At 42.7% G+C, this 21,901-nt stretch overlaps 1 pseudogene; it reads right to left on the minus strand.

The window, feature by feature from the left end:
- Positions 1-10,584: 10,584 nt before the first annotated feature.
- LOC135527252 (uncharacterized protein DDB_G0271670-like) lies at positions 10,585-21,023 on the minus strand (annotated as a pseudogene).
- Between the last annotated feature and the right edge of the window lie 878 nt (positions 21,024-21,901).

Genomic DNA, 21,901 nt, shown 5'->3' on the forward strand with positions numbered 1-21,901 from the left:
GCAATTGCGATAATTTTGATAACTTCCCATTTAATCAAGTAAACATGGTCATTAATAATTGCATAGAACAAACGATAGCCTATAACTTCAGTTTTTGTTATTTATTAAATTGGTTTGCTAGCTCAAGGTAGGCTACACAAGTGGCACAAAATTATTTGCAAATACTCCAGTGATGTCATCATGTCTACATACAATAAATGGTAGCCAACAATGGCATATGAATTAATAGGCTACTTAAAACCTCTTTGGGATAGGGGGCAGCATTTTCACTTTTGGATAAATTGCATGCCCAATTTCAACTTCCTGCTACTCATGCCAAGATTATAAGATATGCATATTATTAGTCGATTTGGATAGAAAACACTCTGAAGTTTCTAAAACGGTTTGATTCATGTCTGTGAGTATAACAGAACTTATGTAGCAGGCAAAACACCGAGGACTAACCATTCAGATTTTGTTTTTTGAGGTCACTGTCTATTCAATGAGGTTCCATTGGGGAACTGGATTTCTCAGGCACTTGTTTGCAGTTCCTACCGCTTCCACTGGATGTCACCAGCCTTTGGAAAATGGTTGAGATGATACCTTTGTGAAATGAAGAAGTACGGCCATCTTGAAACAGTGAAACACTGTTGAGAGTTCGGCAAGACTAGAAAAGTAGCTTCAGTTTGTTGTTGTCCTATATTGAAAACAGATAGACTCGTCTTCAATTTGATCGATTATTAATATTTAAAAACACCTAAAGTTGTATTACAAAAGTAGTTTGAAATGTGTTGGCAAAGTTTACAGGTAACTTTTGAGATATTTTGTAGTGACGTTGCGCAAATTGGAAGCTGTTTTTTTCTGGATCAAACGCGCCAAATAAATGGTATAAATGGACGGAATTAATTGAACAAAAGGACCATTTGTGATGTTTATGGGACATATTGGAGTGCCAACAAAAGAAGCTCGTCATAGGTAAGGCATGATTTATATTTTAATTCTGCATTTTGTGTAGCGCCTGCAGGGTTGAAGTATTATTTATCTCTTTGTTTACTGTTGTGTTATCATCAGATAATAGCTACTTATGCTTCCGCCGAAAAGCCTTTTTGACGTCTGACATGTTGGCTGGATTCACAACGAGTGTAGCTTTAATTTGGTATCTTACATGTGTGATTTAATGAAAGTTTGAATTTTATAGTATTTTATTTGAATCTGGCGCTCTGCATTTTCCCTGGCAATTGGCCAAGTGGGACATTTGCATCCCCCCTATCTCAGAGAGGTTAATTAGTGGTTAACAGATTCAAATGTATCATTCTTCACATTAAATGTCAGTTTGCATAAAACACTTCCTTGACTTCCTTTTCTTTAAGCAAAGTCAACATTAGAATGCAGTTTAAACCACCTCTGAGAGTGAATTTAAGTAAGGCGCTCTAGTGCGTATTTTAATCTCAATGAGCCCTTCCTGGTTAAATAAAGGTTAAATAAAATTGAAAAAACAAAGCCAGCAACCCCTTTGGCTGCCCTTCCTTCCAGTTCTCTGCTGCCAATGACTGGAACGAATTAAAAAATAACTGAAGCTGGAGACTTATCTCCCTCTCTAACTTTGAGCATCAGCTGTCAGAGCAGCTTACTGTACTTGTACACAGCCCATCTGAAAATAGCACACCCAACTACCTCATCCCCATATTGCTATTTTACATTTTTTGCTCTTTTGTATCTCTACTTGCACATCATCATCTACACATCTATCACTCCAGTGTTAATGCTGAATTGTAATTATTTCACCTCTATGGCCTATTTATTGCCTTACCTCCATAATCTTGCTGCATTGCACACACTGTACATAGACTTTTTCTATTGTGTTATTGACTGTACGTTTGTTTTGTCCCATGTGTGACTCTATGTTGTTGTTTTTGTTGCACTGCTTTGCTTTGTCTTGGCCAGGTCGCAGTTGTAAATGAAAACTTGTTCAGAACATGTTCTCTACTGGCCTACCTGGTTAAATAAAGGTGAAATAAATTAAATAACTATTAGCAAAACCACAGACATGGCAACCCTGCAAAGGATTGTGTAGTTAGTGTCCACATCCCTGCCTTGGGGGAGGGATGGGCCAGAGCACGAAGGACCACCTCCCACACGAGTTGTCTTTCAGAGATTAGAAAACATTTGTCAGCTTGTATATTTAGCAATGAATCCGCTGATCGCTGAAAGATGTCCAATGGCTCTATCGAACAAGGACTACCATCTATACTCCCCCCCTTTAATACACATGGTTTGAGCACCTACAATCACAAAATGCTCCTGAAAGCTATTCCAAGTGAATTGTCCCATTTAGCCTAAAACGTCATCTCACACACATCTCACTGACCTAGATGTGCCTCGGCCGTAATGAAAAAAATCCCCGATTCCCCCAGGGTGAAATTCTCCTTTAATGCCACTCCAGTTATCATTCCTTTCAACGTTGCCTTGCTCTGGAGAGGAAAGCAAGTCACAGTTCCCCAGTTGTGTGGTGCAGAGCGTACGCGCCGGACGGCAGAAACAAAACAAGTCTCTATGATTCCACTTCGAGTCACTTTCACTTCAAGGACCCATTCTCTCCAAAAATCTCACTCCCACTGGGGAAAAAACATCTATCCCCATCAGCAGGAGGCTCAAACTTAACGTTCTTCACCACACCTGCCACCGCAGTAAATTTGTCCTCACTCTCGTCATGTTCAATTTCCTTCTGCAGCACTCCATATTTCCTATTAATGTTTTCCTTTTTTTCCTGCCCGCCTTCTTACCGAGCTCTATGGGTTACCCTGATTCCATCTCCAAGTCCGGCAACCATTCAGGCATACCTGCCATCTTGTGACTCATCCCAATTTGGAATTGGTCAATACCTCATTGGTTTCTCTTTGCTTGGACTCTGTCTCAAGTCAGCTGAAGACTGCCCACGGTGATTACGTGTATTGAGACTAATTGTAAATCTTATGAGGACAATAGTTGGGTATGATTGGAGGGCTGATAGGCAATATATATCGTACTTCGAGTTTGTTCATAGATTGAGTACTTTGTATATAGTTCTACGGCTTTTACATCGCTGTTGTGCCTTGATAGGATGCAAATGAGGGCACTTAGGATGTGCAATGGTGCATTTAAAACTACACCGGTTGAGGCTCACAAGTAGATACTGGAGAAATGCCACTATCCCTTAGAAGAGTTAAGCTCGCCCTGGCATACTGGGTCAGACAGAAGGGTTGTACGGTAGATCATCCTACACTGACAGTATTGGAAGACTGCTGGGAATGTGAACAGTATCAGAAGAGGGGCTTTGGCTGAGAGATTGGAAAAAATGGTTGATGAATATGGATTTAGAGATATTGTTATAGGGCCATCTGTGTCAATAGGAAACGTGCCACTGTGGTTTTATACAAGACCACATGTTGTTCTTAGCCTGATCGAAGAAAAGAAACAGTGGTGTGAAGAAGATAATGTAGGAACAATAATGGATCATTATATTAGTAACCAGTTATATTCTTGTCTTGCAGCTTATACAGTTGTGGCCAAAAGTTTTGAGAATGACACAAATATTAATTTTCACAAAGTCTGCTGCCTCAGTTTGTATGATGGCAATTTGCATATACTCCAGAATGTTATGAAGAGTGATCAGATGAATTGCAATTAATTGCAACGTCCCTCTTTGCCATGCAAATGAACTGAATCCCCCAAAAAAACAATTCCACTGCATTTCAGCACTGCCGCAAAAGGACCACCTGACATCATGTCATTGATTCTCTCATTAACACAGGTGTGAGTGTTGGTGAGGAAAAGGCTGGAGATCACTCTGTCATGCTGATTGAGGTTGAATAACAGACTGGAAGCTTCAAAAGGAGGGTGGTGCTTGGAGTCATTATTCTTCCTCTGTCAACCATGGTTACCTGCAAGGAAACACATGCCGTCATCATTGCTTTGCACAAAAAGGGCTTCACAGGCAAGGATATTGCTGCCAGTAAGATTGCACCTAAATCAACCATTTATCGGATCATCAAGAACTTCAAGGAGAGCGGTTCAATTGTTGTGAAGACGGTTTCACGACGCTCAAGAAAGTCCAGCAAACGCCAGGACCATCTCCTAAAGTTGATTCAGCTGTGGGATCAGGGCACTACCAGTGCAGAGCTTGCTCAGGAATGGCAGCAGGCAGGTGTGAGTGCATCTGCAAGCACAGTGAGGCGAAGACTTTTGGAGGATGGCCTGGTGGCAAGAAGGGCTGCAAAGAAGCCACTTCTCTCCAGGAAAAACATCAGGGACTGACTGATATTCTACAAAAGGTACAGGGATTGGACTGCTGAGGACTGTGGTAAAGTCATTTTTTCTGATGAATCCCCTTTCCGATTGTTTGCGGCATTCAGAAAAAAGCTTGTCCGGAGAAGACGAGGTGAGTGCAACCATCAGTCCTGTGTCATGCCAACAGTAAAGCATCCTGAGATCCTGAGATCATTCATGTGAGAGCATTAGAGAGCAACTTCTCCCAACCGTCCAGGAACAGTTTGGTGACGAACAATGTCTTTTCCAGCATGATGGAGCACCTTGCCATAAGGCAAAAGTGATAAGTAAGTGGCTCGGGGAACAAAACATCGTTATTTTGGGTCCATGGCCAGGAACCTCCCCAGACCTTAATCCCATTGAGAACTTGTGGTCAATCCTCAAGAGGTGGGTGGACAAACAAAAACCCACAAATTCTGACTAACTCCAAGCATTGATTATGCAAGAATGCCATCAGTCAGGATGTGGCCCAGAAGTTAATTGACATCATCCCAGGGCGGATTGCAGAGGTCTTGAAAAAGAAGGGTCAACACTTCAAATATTGACTCTTTGAATCAACTTCATGTAATTGTCAATAAAAGCCTTTGACACTTATGAAATGCTTGTAATTATACTTCAGTGTTCCATAGTAACATCTGACAAAAATATCTAAAGACACTGAAGCAGCAAACTTTGTGGAAATTAATATTTTTGTCATTCTCAAAACTTTTGGCCACGACTGTACAGATGGTTCAAAAGATCCCATAAATGGGAAGACAGGAGCAGATATATTTATTCCTGAGTTCGATGTTAATCTATGCAAGAGACTAACAAATTATTTATCTGTATGTTCAACAGAAATGGTTGCGGTAATTGTTGGATTGCGATGGATAGAGGATGTGCAACCAAGTAGAGTAGTAATATGTTCTGACTCTGAATCTCTTTTGAGTAGTTTAAGATCTGGAAAGTCAGAACGTGAGGATTTAGGAGTAGAAATAATGATGCTGTTTTTGGGGTTACAAAGAAATGGTATTGAAATTCAGTTCTGCGCGATTCCGGCTTATACGGGTGTTTATGGAAATGATTTTGTAGATATAATATCTTAAAAGCAGTGAAAAATTATATTGTGGATATACAGGTGCAGTTGGGTAGAGGGGAAATGAAAACATTGATTCTGAAAATAGGTTAGATTGCTGGCAGAGACAATTTGATGAAAGTAGTAAGGGCAGACATTTTTATAGCACAAGGAAATCTGTACTTGAGTGTCATTTAATGGGAACAAACGGGAGGAGGTTATGTTGTGTAGGATGAGATTAGGGCATATGGGATTGAATTCATCTTTGAAATTTATAGGGAAACATGGTCCTGGAATGTGTAATGGCTGTATGACAGAGGAAACGATTGAACGTGTATTATTATTTTGTGAAATGTATGATGTAAAAAGAGAGAGGTTGTTTGGACGGGAATGGGAAGTGAGTGGTATTTTGGGTGGGAGTGATGGGAATAATTCACAGTTAAGAGAATATAGTAGTATAAATAGGTTGTGACCGGCCTCACACTCGAATACCGTAGGCGACGGTATGCACCTGTCAGTTGGTTGCGATTCACCAATAAAACTTACAGAAGAAGAAGTGGCTCATGTTGACAAGAGGTCAAAAAGTTACCTGGAGTGCAGTATGAGTGGCAAATGTTTATGGTTAGATTTCTAGCCTAGTGGTTAGAGCGTTGGACTAGTAACCGGAACCCCCGAGCTGACAAGGTACAAATCTGCCGTTCTGCCGTTCTGCCCCTGAACAGGCAGTTAACCCACTGTTGCCAGGCCGTCATTGAAAATAAGAATTTGTTCTTAACTGACTTGCATGGTTAAATAAAGGTAAAAAAATAAAATAATAATAATAAAAGTAAAAAATTTACCCCCTCTTTTTTCTCCCTCTCTTGTTTGGGTTCCAATTTGATTTCTAATGGATGTTTGTATTACAAAAAATAAATAAAATCAGACTTTTTGGTGTATGTGTATTCTGGTTCTTTCTCCTGTGTTGGTCAGACATTGCCCTGAGACACTCACTCACTCACTCACTCACTCACTCACTCACTCACTCACTCACTCAAACTCCCAAATGATCATCAATTAAAAAATCTGTCTTTCCTCTTATGCAAGCTTCCTCTACTTTTACAATAAGTATCCATGTTGTCAAAACACCCAAGAGGTGTTTAATTGTACAATTTGGGGAAAGTTACCAGACTTTTGCAACCCTAAAATACAATATTTATTTTAACTTATTGATTGAATAATTTAAATATTACATTATTATTCCATATGTACACAGCCCACACACACAATATATTGTATATCTGCTTGTGCACACTACTAAAATGACAAAATAATTGAGGGAAGAAGCAAATTCCAATATAGCCTATACTCATTTTATGACTTAGTCAACATATCCATGACATAGACAACTTACATGAATGACTACAAAACAATGCATAGCTTCTTGTGATTTTTTTTTCAAAGACATAAGTAGGCATATTACATTTCAAATAACTAGTTACACCAGCAAAATTGGGAAGAAGTGGAAAAATAATAGGAGGAATAACAGTACTGTTATTTCTGACAGGCACACAAATGATCCTATAATATGGTAGCCCATCATAAGGAATAGGAATTGTTCCACTGACTTACATCAGCTAATGTGAAAGAAATATATTAAACAGAAAATCTGAAGACAACATGGCATAGCCTAAATCTACCCAGGGCTACACCCCACCCAAACAGTCAATTTATTTATCATCTCGCTCCTCTTCTTTCCTGTTATAGGAAACGATGGCGGAAACATTATATACCAAAAAAGTTCAAATCAGCACAATAAAACACAAAATGGAACATAAAACGGTGGCTATCCCTTCAAACACCATCCAGTGTTAATATTGTTAACATACAGTATTTCCTCCTCTCTGTCTCTCTCTCTCTCTCTCTCTCTCCCTCAGGCTCACTGCCGGTCGGTGTCTCTCTCTCTCTCTCTTCCTCTCTCAGAGCTCAGGGGACACAGAGAGCTTAGTGACCTGGTAAGCAGCATGTTGAGAACCAGCTGAGCTTCATTCTCAAGCCTTCAGAGGACACTGGGTAAAAAAACTATGTTTATACTGTTTATACTGGCAGGCCTTGGTCAGATACTTAAGGGAATGTGCCACCACTTACAGGCAAGACTGCCATGATGCTCCAACTTAACCGAAACTGTGTGAACACTTCTAATGCATTTCAGCTATGTAGTAAGATTTCAGAAATTTAGTAGGTATCACATCATCGACCCTCCTCTCCACCACTCCACTGTCTAAACCTCTCTCTCCCTCGTTCTACCCTTTCCCTTTACTCCACGTTCATCCCCTCTCTTTCTCCTTTCCCCACCCTACTCTCGACCTCACTGCCACTCCCCTACTCCACCATCAGCCTATCACGAGTCTGGACTATGATCAATTAAGTCATATCAATGCAGTTAAACAGGTTAATGTAAAATAATGAATTATGTTGGCTTACACTTTAAGGCACTTCCAAGGCCATTTCATGATGATTATTACGGTTGTGGCAATCATGTTATATACTTAGGCTATTGTAACAAGGCATATGCCAGCATTGTAGGCCAACTGTCTCTGCCCGAGAAGCCTACTCGGCTTTCATGCCAACGTCCGTTAGAGCTTACCTTGACATGTATGAGCCCTGGTTAGAGTCCCTGTTGCAGCTTTCACTGTCTTCCGCTACGTTGATGGCAGTGTTGGGATTACGCCTAGTTATGTGATCTAGCGGTGGGAAGCGTTCTGTTTTTCAACATTGTGTTGGGTGTAATTACATTGATATATCTAGTGAATAATGGATAACAACAAGGGGTGTGACAGATAGAAGTAGTCACTACAGGTGTGATCAAGCCTTATATCAAAGTTGCCTGAAGCTGAATGGAAAGTGCTGTGCCCTGACAAGTTATTCAGAAGAAAATCCTCTGTGACTGTCCAATTTACATAAATTCACTTTCGGGTGTGGACCCAAAACATTCTATATACATTTACAAACGACCTGTTTAAAATGTTATTACAACCATGGTGTTCGTTACTGAAGCTTATATATCTAATAACCTGACAATAATCCACATCACATGGGGAGAGAAATAAACACAACTATCCTTTTTTTAGGATGTCAACCAGAACTATGAATCACTGTTGATCGATCCTGTTCTGATCTAATGAGATGGATGTAGGATTTTCCACGGCCTAGAATCGAGGCCTTTCCCAGTCATGAAGGATGAAGCTAGGCCCTTCTTGGTTCTCATTGGCGAAGACTCAAGTCAAGTTAGGAGTTATACGTTAGACTCTACTATACCACTTTGCCCAACATGTTGTACCCCAGATGTTGTTAATAAACACTTTTTAAGGTGATGTCGTTATTATAGGGCTATGAAACCCATAGTTGAATGGTTTTGACTGAACATTTCTCACCATTTATTTACAGAGATAAATTTCAGTTTTATAACAGGTAGTGCCCATTTACTTACAGTAGTGTGTTGATTAATTATTGCTTTCTTCATTGGAAATACAGAATATGTATAAAATGTCAAATACACCAAAAGATAAATCAAGCAGAGATTTATGACTATTTAACCATGTTAGTTAATACTGAAACATGCAAACTACAAACATTTAACCAGTTAAAGATAATGAATACATTACAAATATTTTGTTAAAAATAATTCATACAAAAGTCAAGAGTTGGCTACAACATGAGTACAAACAAAGTGTGTGTGTGTGTGTGTATTCAAATCCAATCCAAAATGTATTTGTCACATGCACCGAATACAACAAGTGTATTGCCGTGAAATGCTTACTTACAAGCCCTTAATTAACCAACAATGCAGTTTTAAGAAAATAGATTTAAGAATATATGTACTATATTAACATTTGATATAAATTCTTTTTTAAATGTAACACAATAAAACAATAATAATGAGGCTACATACAGCGGGTACGGTTACCAAGTCAATGTGCGGGGGTACAGGTTAGTTGATGTAATTTGACATGTGCCTGGTATATAGGTCCTGGATGGCAGGAAGCTTGGCCCCAGTGATATACTGGGCTAAAAGGCATTACCCTCTGTAGTGCCTTAGTCAGATGCAGAGCAGTTGCCATACCAGGCGGTGATGCAACCGTTCAGGATGCTCTCGATGGTGCAGCTGTAGAACTTTTTGAGGATCTGAGAAACCATGCCAAATCTTTTCAGTACCCGAGAGGGGAAAGGCATTGTTGTGCCCTCTATACGACTTTCTTGGTGTGTTTTGACCATGATAGTTTGTTGGTGATGTGGACAGCCCCGTCGATGTGAATGGGGGTGTGTTCGGCCCTCCTTTTCCTGTAGTCCACGATCATTCCTTTTGTCTTGCTCACGTTGAGGGAGAGGTTGTTGTCCTGGCTCCACACTAACAGGTCTCTGACCTCCTCCCTATAGGCTGTCTCATCGCTGTTGGTGATCAGGCCAATCACTGTTGTGTCAGCATAATGATGGTGTTGGAGTTGTGCTTGGGCACACAGTCGTGGGTGATCAAGGAGTACAGGAGAGGACTAAGCTCGAACCCCTGAGGGGCCTCCGTGTTGAGGATCAGCCTGGCAGATGTGTTGTTGCCTACCCTTACCACCTGGGGGCGGCCCTTCAGGAAGTCCAGGATCCAGTTGCAGAGGGAGGTGTTTAGTCCCAGAGTCCTTAGCTTAGTGATGAGCTTTGTGGGCACTATGGTGTTGAACAGTGATCTCTAGTCAATGAACAGCATTCTTACATAGGTGTTCCTTTTGTCCAGGTGGGAAAGGGCAGTGTGGAGTGGGATTGAGATTGCATCATCTGTGGATATGTTGCGGCGGTATTCAAATTGGACTGGGTCTGGGATGAAGGTGTTGATGTGAGCAATGACCACCCTTTCAAAGTACTTCATGGCCACCGACGCGAGTGCTACGGGGTGGTCGTTTAGGCAGGTTACCTTTGCTGTCTTGGGCACAGGTACTATGGTGGTCTGCTTGAAACATGTAGATATAACTGACTCGGTCAGGGAGAGGTGGAAAATGTCAGGGAAGACACCTGCCCATTGGTCCACGCATGCTCTGAGTACACGTCCTGGCCCCGCGACCTTGTGAATGTTGATCTGTTTAAAGGTCTTGTTCACATCGGCTATGGAGAGTGTAATCACATGGTCGTCCATAACAGCTGGTGCTCTCATGCATGCTTTAGTGTTGCTTGTGTAACCAGTGTGAAATGGCTAGCTAGTTAGCGGGGTGCACGCTAATAGCGTTTCAATCGGTGACGTGACTCATTCTGAGACATTGAAGTAGTTGTTCCCCTTGCTCTGCAAGGGCGGCAGCTTTTGTGGAGCGATCGGTAAGGATGCTACGTGGGAGGCAGTTGTTGATGCGTGCAGAGGGTCCCTGGTTCAAGCCCTGGTAGGGGCGAGGACAGGGACAGAAGCTAAACTGTTACACTTGTCATTCCAATCTCCTTTGCATTAGCGTAGCCTCTTCTGTAGCCTGTCAACTATGTGTCTATCTATCCCTGTTCTCTCCTCTCTGCACAGACCATACAAACGCTCCACACCGCGTGGCCGCGGCCACCCTAATCTGGTGGTCCCAGCACGCACGACCCACGTGGAGTTCCAGGTCTCCGGTAGCCTCTGGAACTGCCGATCTGCGGCCAACAAGGCAGAGTTCATCTCAGCCTATGCCTCCCTCCAGTCCCTCGACTTCTTGGCTCTGACGGAAACATGGATCACCACAGATAACACTGCTACTCCTACTGCTCTCTCTTCGTCCGCCCACGTGTTCTCGCACACCCCGAGAGCTTCTGGTCAGCGGGGTGGTGGCACCGGGATCCTCATCTCTCCCAAGTGGTCATTCTCTCTTTCTCCCCTTACCCATCTGTCTATCGCCTCCTTTGAATTCCATGCTGTCACAGTTACCAGCCCTTTCAAGCTTAACATCCTTATCATTTATCGCCCTCCAGGTTCCCTCGGAGAGTTCATCAATGAGCTTGATGCCTTGATAAGCTCCTTTCCTGAGGACGGCTCACCTCTCACAGTCCTGGGCGACTTTAACCTCCCCACGTCTACCTTTGACTCATTCCTCTCTGCCTCCTTCTTTCCACTCCTCTCCTCTTTTGACCTCACCCTCTCACCTTCCCCCCTACTCACAAGGCAGGCAATACGCTCGACCTCATCTTTACTAGATGCTGTTCTTCCACTAACCTCATTGCAACTCCCCTCCAAGTCTCCGACCACTACCTTGTATCCTTTTCCCTCTCGCTCTCATCCAACACTTCCCACACTGCCCCTACTCGGATGGTATCGCGCCGTCCCAACCTTCGCTCTCTCTCCCCGCTACTCTCTCCTCTTCCATCCTATCATCTCTTCCCTCTGCTCATACCTTCTCCAACCTATCTCCTGATTCTGCCTCCTCAACCCTCCTCTCTTCCCTTTCTGCATCCTTTGACTCTCTATGTCCCCTATCCTCCAGGCCGGCTCGGTCCTCCCCTCCCGCTCCGTGGCTCGACAACTCATTGCGAGCTCACAGAACAGTGCTCCGGGCAGCCAAGCGGAAATGGAGGAAAACTCGCCTCCCTGCGGACCTGGCATCCTTTCACTCCCTCCTCTCTACATTTTCCTCCTCTGTCTCTGCTGCTAAAGCCACTTTCTTTCTTCCACATTCCAAGCATCTGCCTCTAACCCTAGGAAGCTCTTTGCCACCTTCTCCTCCCTCCTGAATCCTCCTCCCCCCCCCTCCCTCTCTGCAGATGACTTCGTCAACCATTTTGAAAAGAAGGTCGACGACATCCGATCCTCGTTTGCTAAGTCAAACGACACCGCTGGTTCTGCTCACACTGCCCTACCCTGTGCTCTGACCTCTTTCTCCCCTCTCTCTCCAGATGAAGTCTCCCTTCTTGTGACGGCCGGCCGCCCAACAACCTGCCCGCTTGACCCTATCCCCTCCTCTCTTCTCCAGACCATTTCCGGAGACCTTCTCCCTTACCTCACCTCGCTCATCAACTCATCCCTGACCGCTGGCTACGTCCCTTCCATCTTCAAGAGAGCGAGAGTTGCACCCCTTCTGAAAAAACCTACACTCGATCCCTCCGATGTCAACAACTACAGACCAGTATCCCTTCTTTCTTTTCTCTCCAAAACTCTTGAACGTGCCGTCCTTGGCCAGCTCTCCCGCTATCTCTCTCAGAATGACCTTCTTGATCCAAATCAGTCAGGTTTCAAGACTAGTCATTCAACTGAGACTGCTCTTCTCTGTATCACGGAGGCGCTCCGCACTGCTAAAGCTAACTCTCTCTCCTCTGCTCTCATCCTTCTAGACCTATCGGCTGCCTTCGATACTGTGAACCATCAGATCCTCCTCTCCACCCTCTCCGAGTTGGGCATCTCCGGCGCGGCCCACGCTTGGATTGCGTCCTACCTGACAGGTCGCTCCTACCAGGTGGCGTGGCGAGAATCTGTCTCCTCGCCACGCGCTCTCACCACTGGTGTCCCCCAGGGCTCTGTTCTAGGCCCTCTCCTATTCTCGCTATACACCAAGTCACTTGGCTCTGTCATAACCTCACATGGTCTCTCCTATCATTGCTATGCAGACAACACACAATTAATCTTCTCCTTTCCCCCTTCTGATGACCAGGTGGCGAATCGCATCTCTGCATGTCTGGCAGACATATCAGTGTGGATGACGGATCACCACCTCAAGCTGAACCTCGGCAAGACGGAGCTGCTCTTCCTCCCGGGGAAAGACTGCCCGTTCCATGATCTCGCCATCACGGTTGACAACTCCATTGTGTCCTCCTCCCAGAGCGCTAAGAACCTTGGCGTGATCTTGGACAACACCCTGTCGTTCTCAACTAACATCAAGGCGGTGGCCCGTTCCTGTAGGTTCATGCTCTACAACATCCGCAGAGTACGACCCTGCCTCACACAGGAAGCGGCGCAGGTACTAATCCAGGAACTTGTCTCTCTTCGTCCGCCCACGTGTTCTCGCACACCCCGAGAGCTTCTGGTCAGCGGGGTGGTGGCACCGGGATCCTCATCTCTCCCAAGTGGTCATTCTCTCTTTCTCCCCTTACCCATCTGTCTTTCGCCTCCTTTGAATTCCATGCTGTCACAGTTACCAGCCCTTTCAAGCTTAACATCCTTATCATTTATCGCCCTCCAGGTTCCCTCGGAGAGTTCATCAATGAGCTTGATGCCTTGATAAGCTCCTTTCCTGACGACTTTAACCTCCCCACCGCTACCTTTGACTCATTCCTCTCTGCCTCCTTCTTTCCACTCCTCTCCTCTTTTGACCTCACCCTCTCACCTTCCCCCCCTACTCACAAGGCAGGCAATACGCTCGACCTCATCTTTACTAGATGCTGTCTGGATTACTGCAACTCGCTGTTGGCTGGGCTCCCTGCCTGTGCCATTAAACCCCTACAACTCATCCAGAACGCCGCAGCCCATCTGGTGTTCAACCTTCCCAAGTTCTCTCACGTCACCCCGCTCCTCCGCTCTCTCCACTGGCTTCCAGTTGAAGCTCGCATCCGCTACAAGACCATGGTGCTTGCCTACGGAGCTTTGAGGGGAACGGCACCGCAGTACCTCCAGGCTCTGATCAGGCCCTACACCCAAACAAGGGCACTACGTTCATCCACCTCTGGCCTGCTCGCCTCCCTACCACTGAGGAAGTACAGTTCCCGCTCAGCCCAGTCAAAACTGTTCGCTGCTCTGGCCCCCAATGGTGGAACAAACTCCCTCACGACGCCAGGACAGCGGAGTCAATCACCACCTTCCGGAGACACCTGAAACCCCACCTCTTCAAGGAATACCTAGGATAGGATAAAGTAATCCTTCTCACCCCCCGCCCCCCCTTAAATGATTTAGATGCACTATTGTTGTTCATATTACTATTGATGCACATATTACTGTTCCACTGGATGTCAGAAGGTGAATTCACCAATTTGTAAGTCGCTCTGGATAAGAGCGTCTGCTAAATGACTTAAATGTAATGTAAATGTTACACTTGCCTCAAAGCGAGCATAAAAGGCATATAGCTCGTCTGGTAGGCTCGCGTCACTGGACATTTCCCGGGTAGGTTTCCTTTGCAGTCTGTAATAGTTTGCAAGCCCTGCCACATCCGACGAGCATCAGAGCCGGTGTAGTCGGATTCAATCTTAGTCCTGTATTGACGATTTCTTAGAAGCTTCCGGATTAGTGTCCCGCTCCTTGAAAATGGCAACTCTAGCCTTTAGCTCGGTGCAGATGTTGACTGTAATCCATGGCTACTGGTTGAGATATGTACGTACGGACACTGTGGGGATGACGTCAATGCACTTTTGGTTGAAGCTGGTGATTGAGGTGGTATACTCCTCAATGCCATTGGATGAATCCCGGAACATAATCCAGTCTGTGTCAGAAAAACAGTCCTGTAGTGGAGCATCTGCGTCATCTGACCACTTCTGTATTGAGCGAGTCACTGGTACTTCCTGCTATAGCTGTTGCTTGTAAGCAGGAATCAGGAGGATAGAATTATGGTCAGATTTTCCAAATGGAGGGCAAGGGAGAGCTTGGTATGCGTCTCTGTGTGTGGAGTAATGGTGGTCAATAAAATGTATTTAAGTTTGCCTACATTAATGTCTCCGGCCACTAGGAGCACTGCTTCTGGATGAGCATTTTCGTTGAGTGTGGTCTTAGTGCCAGTGTCTGTTTGTGGTGGTAAATTGATGGCTGAGAAAAATATAGGTAAAATCTCTTGGTCTCTCGCATCAGCTGTCTTGCTATTTCACCGGCTGGATCAACCTCCTATCTGGTCGGAGCTATCTGGCAAGCCGGCCGGCCGTACCAAGCTATCTGGCCGGCAGAACCTACCTGGCCGGTCAGACCAAGCTATCCGGACCAAGCTACTATTACTACTACTAGACCTACTACTAGACCTACTACTACTATTGTAACTACTACTACTGCTTCTAATACTACTACTACTAATGCTACTACTACTACACAAATGATTTGTTTGTAAATGATGTGTTGGATTCTTCCCCTGGCTATCCTTAAATAAAAAACAAAGATATTGTGCTGTCTGGTTTGCATAATATAAGGACTTTGAAATGATTTGTACTTTGACTATAAGTGTATTTTAGCAATTACATTTACTTTTGATACTTAAGTATATTTAAAACCAAATACTTTTACTTGAGTAGTATTTTACTTGAGTAATTTCTATTGAAGGTATCTTTATTTTTACTCAAGTATGACGTTTGAGTTCTTTTTCCACCATTGCTAATACTAATACTGCTGCTCTGACTACTAATATAACTACTACTCCTACTACTAATACTACTAATACTGCTCTATTTCTACTACTACTATTACTACGACTACTACTACTGATAATATTGCTATTACTACTACTACTTACTACTACTACTAGGCCTATAACACATATTACTACTACAACTCTACAACTATTACTTCTACTTCTACCACTACTGTGACTATTACTACAACTACTAGGTCTACTGATACTACTACTATTACTACTACTAATAATAATGCTATTACTACTAACTCAGCAAAAAAAATGTTTCTTTTTCAGGACCCTGTCTTCCAATGATAATGCCTAAAAATTTAAATAACTTCACAGATCGTCCTTGTAAAGAGTTTTAACACTGTTTCCCATAGTAGTAGTAGTACTACTACTACTACTACTACTACTACTACTACTACTACTATTACTGTGACTACTTCTATAACTATGACTACTATTGCTATTACTATTACTACTACTACTACTACTTAAAAACTGCTACTAGGCCAACAAATATTAACTCTAACTATTACTACAACTACTACTTCTACCACTACTGTGACTACTACTATGGCTAGTTCTACTGATACTACTACTACTACTACTACTACTACTAGGACTACTACTACTATCACCATTATTAGGACTACTACTACTACTACCTATTAGGCCTTGTGCTACTACTAATTACTGATGCTACTGAATCTACTACTACTAAAGCTACTATAACTACTTTTACTACTGTTAGCACTACTGCTACTATTCCTACTGCTACTACCACTAAGCCTACTACTACTAATTATTACTATGACTATTACTATACTAGTGTGACTACAATTAATACTACTATGACTACTACTACTATTACTGTGACTACTGCGAAAACTACTATTCCTACTGCTGTTATTACTACTTCTACCACTACTGTGACTACTACAATTAATACTACTACTACTGTGACTACGATTAATACTAATAGGCCTACTGCCACTGGTACTACTAGTACTACTATTGCCATTACTACTACTACTACTTCAAAATTACCGCTAGGCCTACTTATTACTACTCCTAAGCCTACAACTAATATTACTATGACTACTGCTACTACCACTACTACTACTACAACTACCGCTAATAATAATACTGCTATTACTACTGCTACTATTACAATTACTATGACTACTACTACCACTGCTACAGCAACAACCGCTACCATTAGTACTGCTACTTCTACTAACACTAGGCCTACAACTACTACTACTACTACCATTACCACAACTACTACTACTACTACTACTACTAATGTGACTACACTTAATACTACTACTATTAATGTTACTGCTACTAGTACTACTACTACGACTATTACTAACTACCTGGTGGTCGGCAGGATCTGCCTGGCTGGTCGGCCAGACCTGGGTATCTGGCCAGCCAGCCGTCCATCCTTACTTCCTGGCCGGGATGACCCACCTGCTACTACTACTACTGCTGCTACTGCTATTAGTACTACTACTACTGCTAAGACTACTACTAGGCCTACCCGTACTCCTATTACTACAAATATTAGGCCTACTACTACTACAACTACTACTAATAATAATAATGCTAATACTACTACTACTATTACTGTTGCTAGTATTTCCAATAATGCCACTACCACTGCTACTACTAATATTACTACTACTACTACTACTGTTACTGCTACTACTGCAACTACTACTACTACTTTGACTACTACGACTAGGCCGAATTCTAGTCATGCTTACTGTTAATACTGCTATGACTACTATTGGAATTACTACTGCTACTGCTACACTTACTACTACTGCTAGTAGTAGTACTACAACAATTACTACTAATACTATTACTACGACTATTATTACTATGACTACTACTATTACTACTATTACTATGACCACTAGTACCCCTACAACTACTGCTATTACTACTACAACTATTTCTATTACTACTACAACTATTACTACCGTGACTAATACTATGACCACTACTGTGACTACTACTACTACTACTACAAACACTAGACCTACTACTACTACTACTACTACTACTACTACTAATAATAATAATACTACTAATAATAATAAAACTACTACTACCATTTCTATTACTACTATTACTACTACTACTACTATCCCTACCACTACTAGGCCTGCTACTATTACTGCTGCTACAACTACTGGGACTCCTACTGCTAATAATGCTACTATTACTACTACTAATACTGTTACTGCTGCTACCACTATTACCGCTACTACTAAGGCCGCTACTTTTACTATTCCTACTACTGTGACTACACTTAATACTACTAGCCCGACTGCTACTATTACTACGACTACAACTGCCACTAATAATAATAATAATAATACTACTACTATCATTAGACCTACTACTGCTGCTATGAGTACAACAACTTCTACTACTTCTGCTGCTGATTCTGCTTCTGCTACTACACCTACTGCTGCTTCTGCTGCTGTTGCTGCTATTACTGCTGGTGCTACTACTAATACTACTACTGCTGCTTTCACTACTGCTACTACTACTAGGCTTACTGCTGCTACGACTTCTACTACTTCTTCTACTGCAGCTACTACTGCTACTGCTGCTACTACTACTACTACTACTACTTCTGCAGCTGCTGCTACTACTACTGCTGCTGTTGCTATTACTGCTGCTATGACTACTACTGCTAATGCTACTACTATTACTGCTGCTTTTACTGCTACTACTACTACTAATAATACTACTAGGCCTACTGCTGCTACGACGACTACTACTACTGCTGCTACGACGACTACTACTTCTGCTGCTACGACGACTACTACTACTGCTGCTACTATAATTACTTCTGCTACTACTACTACTTCTGCTTTTGCTGCTGCTGTTACCACTGCTACTACTTCTAATACCACTACTACAACTAGGCCTACTGCTGCTATGACTACTACTGCTACTTATACTGCTTCTACTACTGTAGCTGCTGCTACTACCACCACTACTGCAGTTGCTACTACTACTGCTGTTACTACTCCTACTAAAACTACTACTACCACTAGGCTTACTGCTGCTACGACTTCTACTACTTCTACTGCAGCTGCTGCTACTACTGCCGCTTTTGCTGCTGCTACTACTGCGACTACTACTGCTGCTGATGCTACTACTATTACTACTACTGCTTCTGCTACTACTACTACTACTACTACTACTACCTCTGCTACTACTACTGCTCCTACTACTGCAGCTGCTACTATTACTACTGCAGCTGCTGTTTCTACGACTACTGCTGCTGCATTTACTACTGCTACTACTACTAGTCCTTCTGCTGCTACAACTGCTGCTACAACTACAGCTACTGCTGCTGTTACTATGTTACTAGTACTACTACTACTACTGCTTCTACTACTCCTGCTACTGATACTACTACTACTACTACTACTACTGCTCCTACTACGGCAGCTGCTGGTGCTACTATTACTACTGCTGCTTTTGCTACTACTACTACTCCTACTACTGCTCTTACTACTGCAGCTGCTGCTACTGCTACTACTACTACTGCTCCTGCTGCTGCTGGTATTACTACTGCTGCTTTTTCTACTACTACCACTACTACTACTACTTCTCCTACTACTGCAGCTGCTGCTGTTGCTACTATTACTGCTTCGGCTACTACTACTACTACTACTACTACTTCTGCTACTACAACTACTACTTCTGCTACTGCTACTGCTCCTACTGCTGCTTCTGCTACTACTACTACTACTACTTCTGCTACTACTGTTCCTACTACTGCAGCTGCTGCTTCTACTACCACTACTATTATTGTTACTATTGCTGCTGCTGCTGCTGCTACTGCTACTACTACTACTGCTGCTGCTACCAGTACTGCTATTAGGACAGATCTATTATGATGGGTTTGATTCATACACTGCTGTAAGTTACTATAACTATTAACTTGTTATTCTGACTAATTCGAGTCAAAGTTTCTGTCATTCTGTGAGTTAAGAAATAACGACATACTCTATGTAGGAAGTGTCAGTATGGAGAGTACTAGCTTGGCTATAGGGCTTAGTCATTCTGACTGGTCTCCTTCGTTTCAGTCACCCTGTAGCTCTGAACTAGACATTCTTATTCTACATTAAGAAAACATGCTAGATAGCCTTGGTTCCCCATCTGACGCACGCACGCACACACACACACACTCACACCTGCCTTTTGAAATTAATTGCTGTTATGCCACTAATGAGAGCCTGTTTTTGCCTTCTGTACCCTTAGAACTGGTGGAGGTGTCAGTCCAGGAAATGTGGATAGTCTATGTGGGAGTTTAGTATGAGCGGAAAACATCACCTCTTTGACCTGGATGAATATGAGAGCACATATCAGCAGCAACATATCAGTACAGCAGAAACTGCAGAAACTTATTTTGGAGTGACATAACAAGAGAGCATTATTTTGAGTTTGTTCTCATTATCCTTGTTTTGATATTGTGGAAAACCATAATTGTTCAGTTCCTTTAAACCAGGGCTGTTCAATGTCGGTCATAGAGGGCCAAAACATTTACGATTCTTCTCTCCTAATAAGGGACTAATTCAGATCTGGGACTTACATTTTTTTAAATTTTATTTAACGTTTAACTAGGCAAGTCAGTTAAGAACAAATTCTTATTCACCATGACGGCCAAACCCGGGCGACGCTGGGTCAATTGTGCGCCGCCCTATGGCACTCCCAATCACGGCTGGATGTGATAAAGCCTGCATTCGAACCAGGGACTATAGTACCTTAGACCACTGCACCATTCATGAGCCCAAACATCAGGTCAGTGCAATTAACTATCAGGTAGAAACAAAAAACTGAACTGTTTCGGCCCTCCATTCACGGAATTAAACAGCCCTGCTTTAAAACTGAATGTGTAAGCTTCTTGTTTCTAGAGAACCTTTTTCAGGATACAGTAAATGCAAACTTCATCAACATTGAATAGCTGCCTTGACATACAATGTACAAAATAATACTTGAGCTACATTTAGGTTAGATCCTGGCAGTAACTATGAAGTACATAGTAACATAACAAACACCCCTATGCTGGAATTGGAGTTGTTCTTTTGTGTTTGTGATCTTCGGTAAAACATTCCAAAACCATAAGCGATGCATCTGTTATGTATTGTAAATCTGTTCTGTATTGTAATGCTGTTCTGTATTGTCATTCTGCTTTGTATTAAACATCTGTCCTGTATTATAAACTGGTTCTGTATTGTAATTCTGTTCTCTACTGTAATGCTGTTCTCTATTGCAATGCTGTTCTGTATTGTAATGCTGTTCTGTATTGCAATGCTGTTCTGTATTGTAATGCTGTTCTGTATTGTGATGTTAAACCTAGTGTAAATTAGTACCTTCATTCCTCAATTGTCAATACAAGGCCACATCTTGAACACAAAAAGTGGTGTTCTCAAATGAACATGTGTAGTTCCCTTGTGTTTTACTTCTAAAGCCTTCTACAAAACCTCATTTTTACTCTTAGTTGTGGTGTTGAAGGATAGTCTTTTAGTACCGTCTCCATAATAACACTAGCTGTAGCAGCTAATTTCTAGTTATTGTGTGCCCAACTGACTATTTGGCTCTGTCACATCGACGAAGGGGATGTGATTTCATGACACTAATAAACATGATATCCTCCCTGAGGTCTTGCTTCAAACCCAGCCTTTGACGTTCGTGACACACAAGTTTCCAAACAACTTGTTTTTGTCCTCAGGCCTCTCTCTTTGTTGTCGCACGGCCGTCTCATTTCATTTCATGGTTGTGCCAGGAGACTATGGCATTGAGTGAGTTGATTGTGGGCCTTTGTGTGCAGGGGTGCGTGCGTGGGTGTGTAATTTTGAATGTGGGTAGCTGTTGTAATTGTGTCGGATAGTGGGGCGTGTTGGAGGAGAGTGTTGGAGTGGGTACATAATGGGAGCTAATCAGGATGGGGGTGTGTTGGGAGTAGACAGTGAATAACAGGAGCCAGTTGAAGAGAGGGAGTTGGAAGAGATTGTGGGAGAGGGAACTGTGTGTGTGTGTGTGTGTCTGCTTGTGTGTGTGTGCGAGAGTGAGACAGAACCATCTGGCAAAGTCTATTTAGTCAGTAATTAAAAACGTTATCCACTTCTCCAACCTCTGTGTAGTTAAATGAAACATTATGAATATACTGTAGATAGAGATCTTTTATTTCAGACTGTTGAAAGTAAATAAGGGAAGATGTGGGGAAATAGGTGTTTGGTCTCTGGGGCTATAGATT

Source organism: Oncorhynchus masou, chromosome 32 (assembly GCF_036934945.1).
Source record: "Oncorhynchus masou masou isolate Uvic2021 chromosome 32, UVic_Omas_1.1, whole genome shotgun sequence".
Classification (NCBI taxonomy): domain Eukaryota; kingdom Metazoa; phylum Chordata; class Actinopteri; order Salmoniformes; family Salmonidae; genus Oncorhynchus; species Oncorhynchus masou.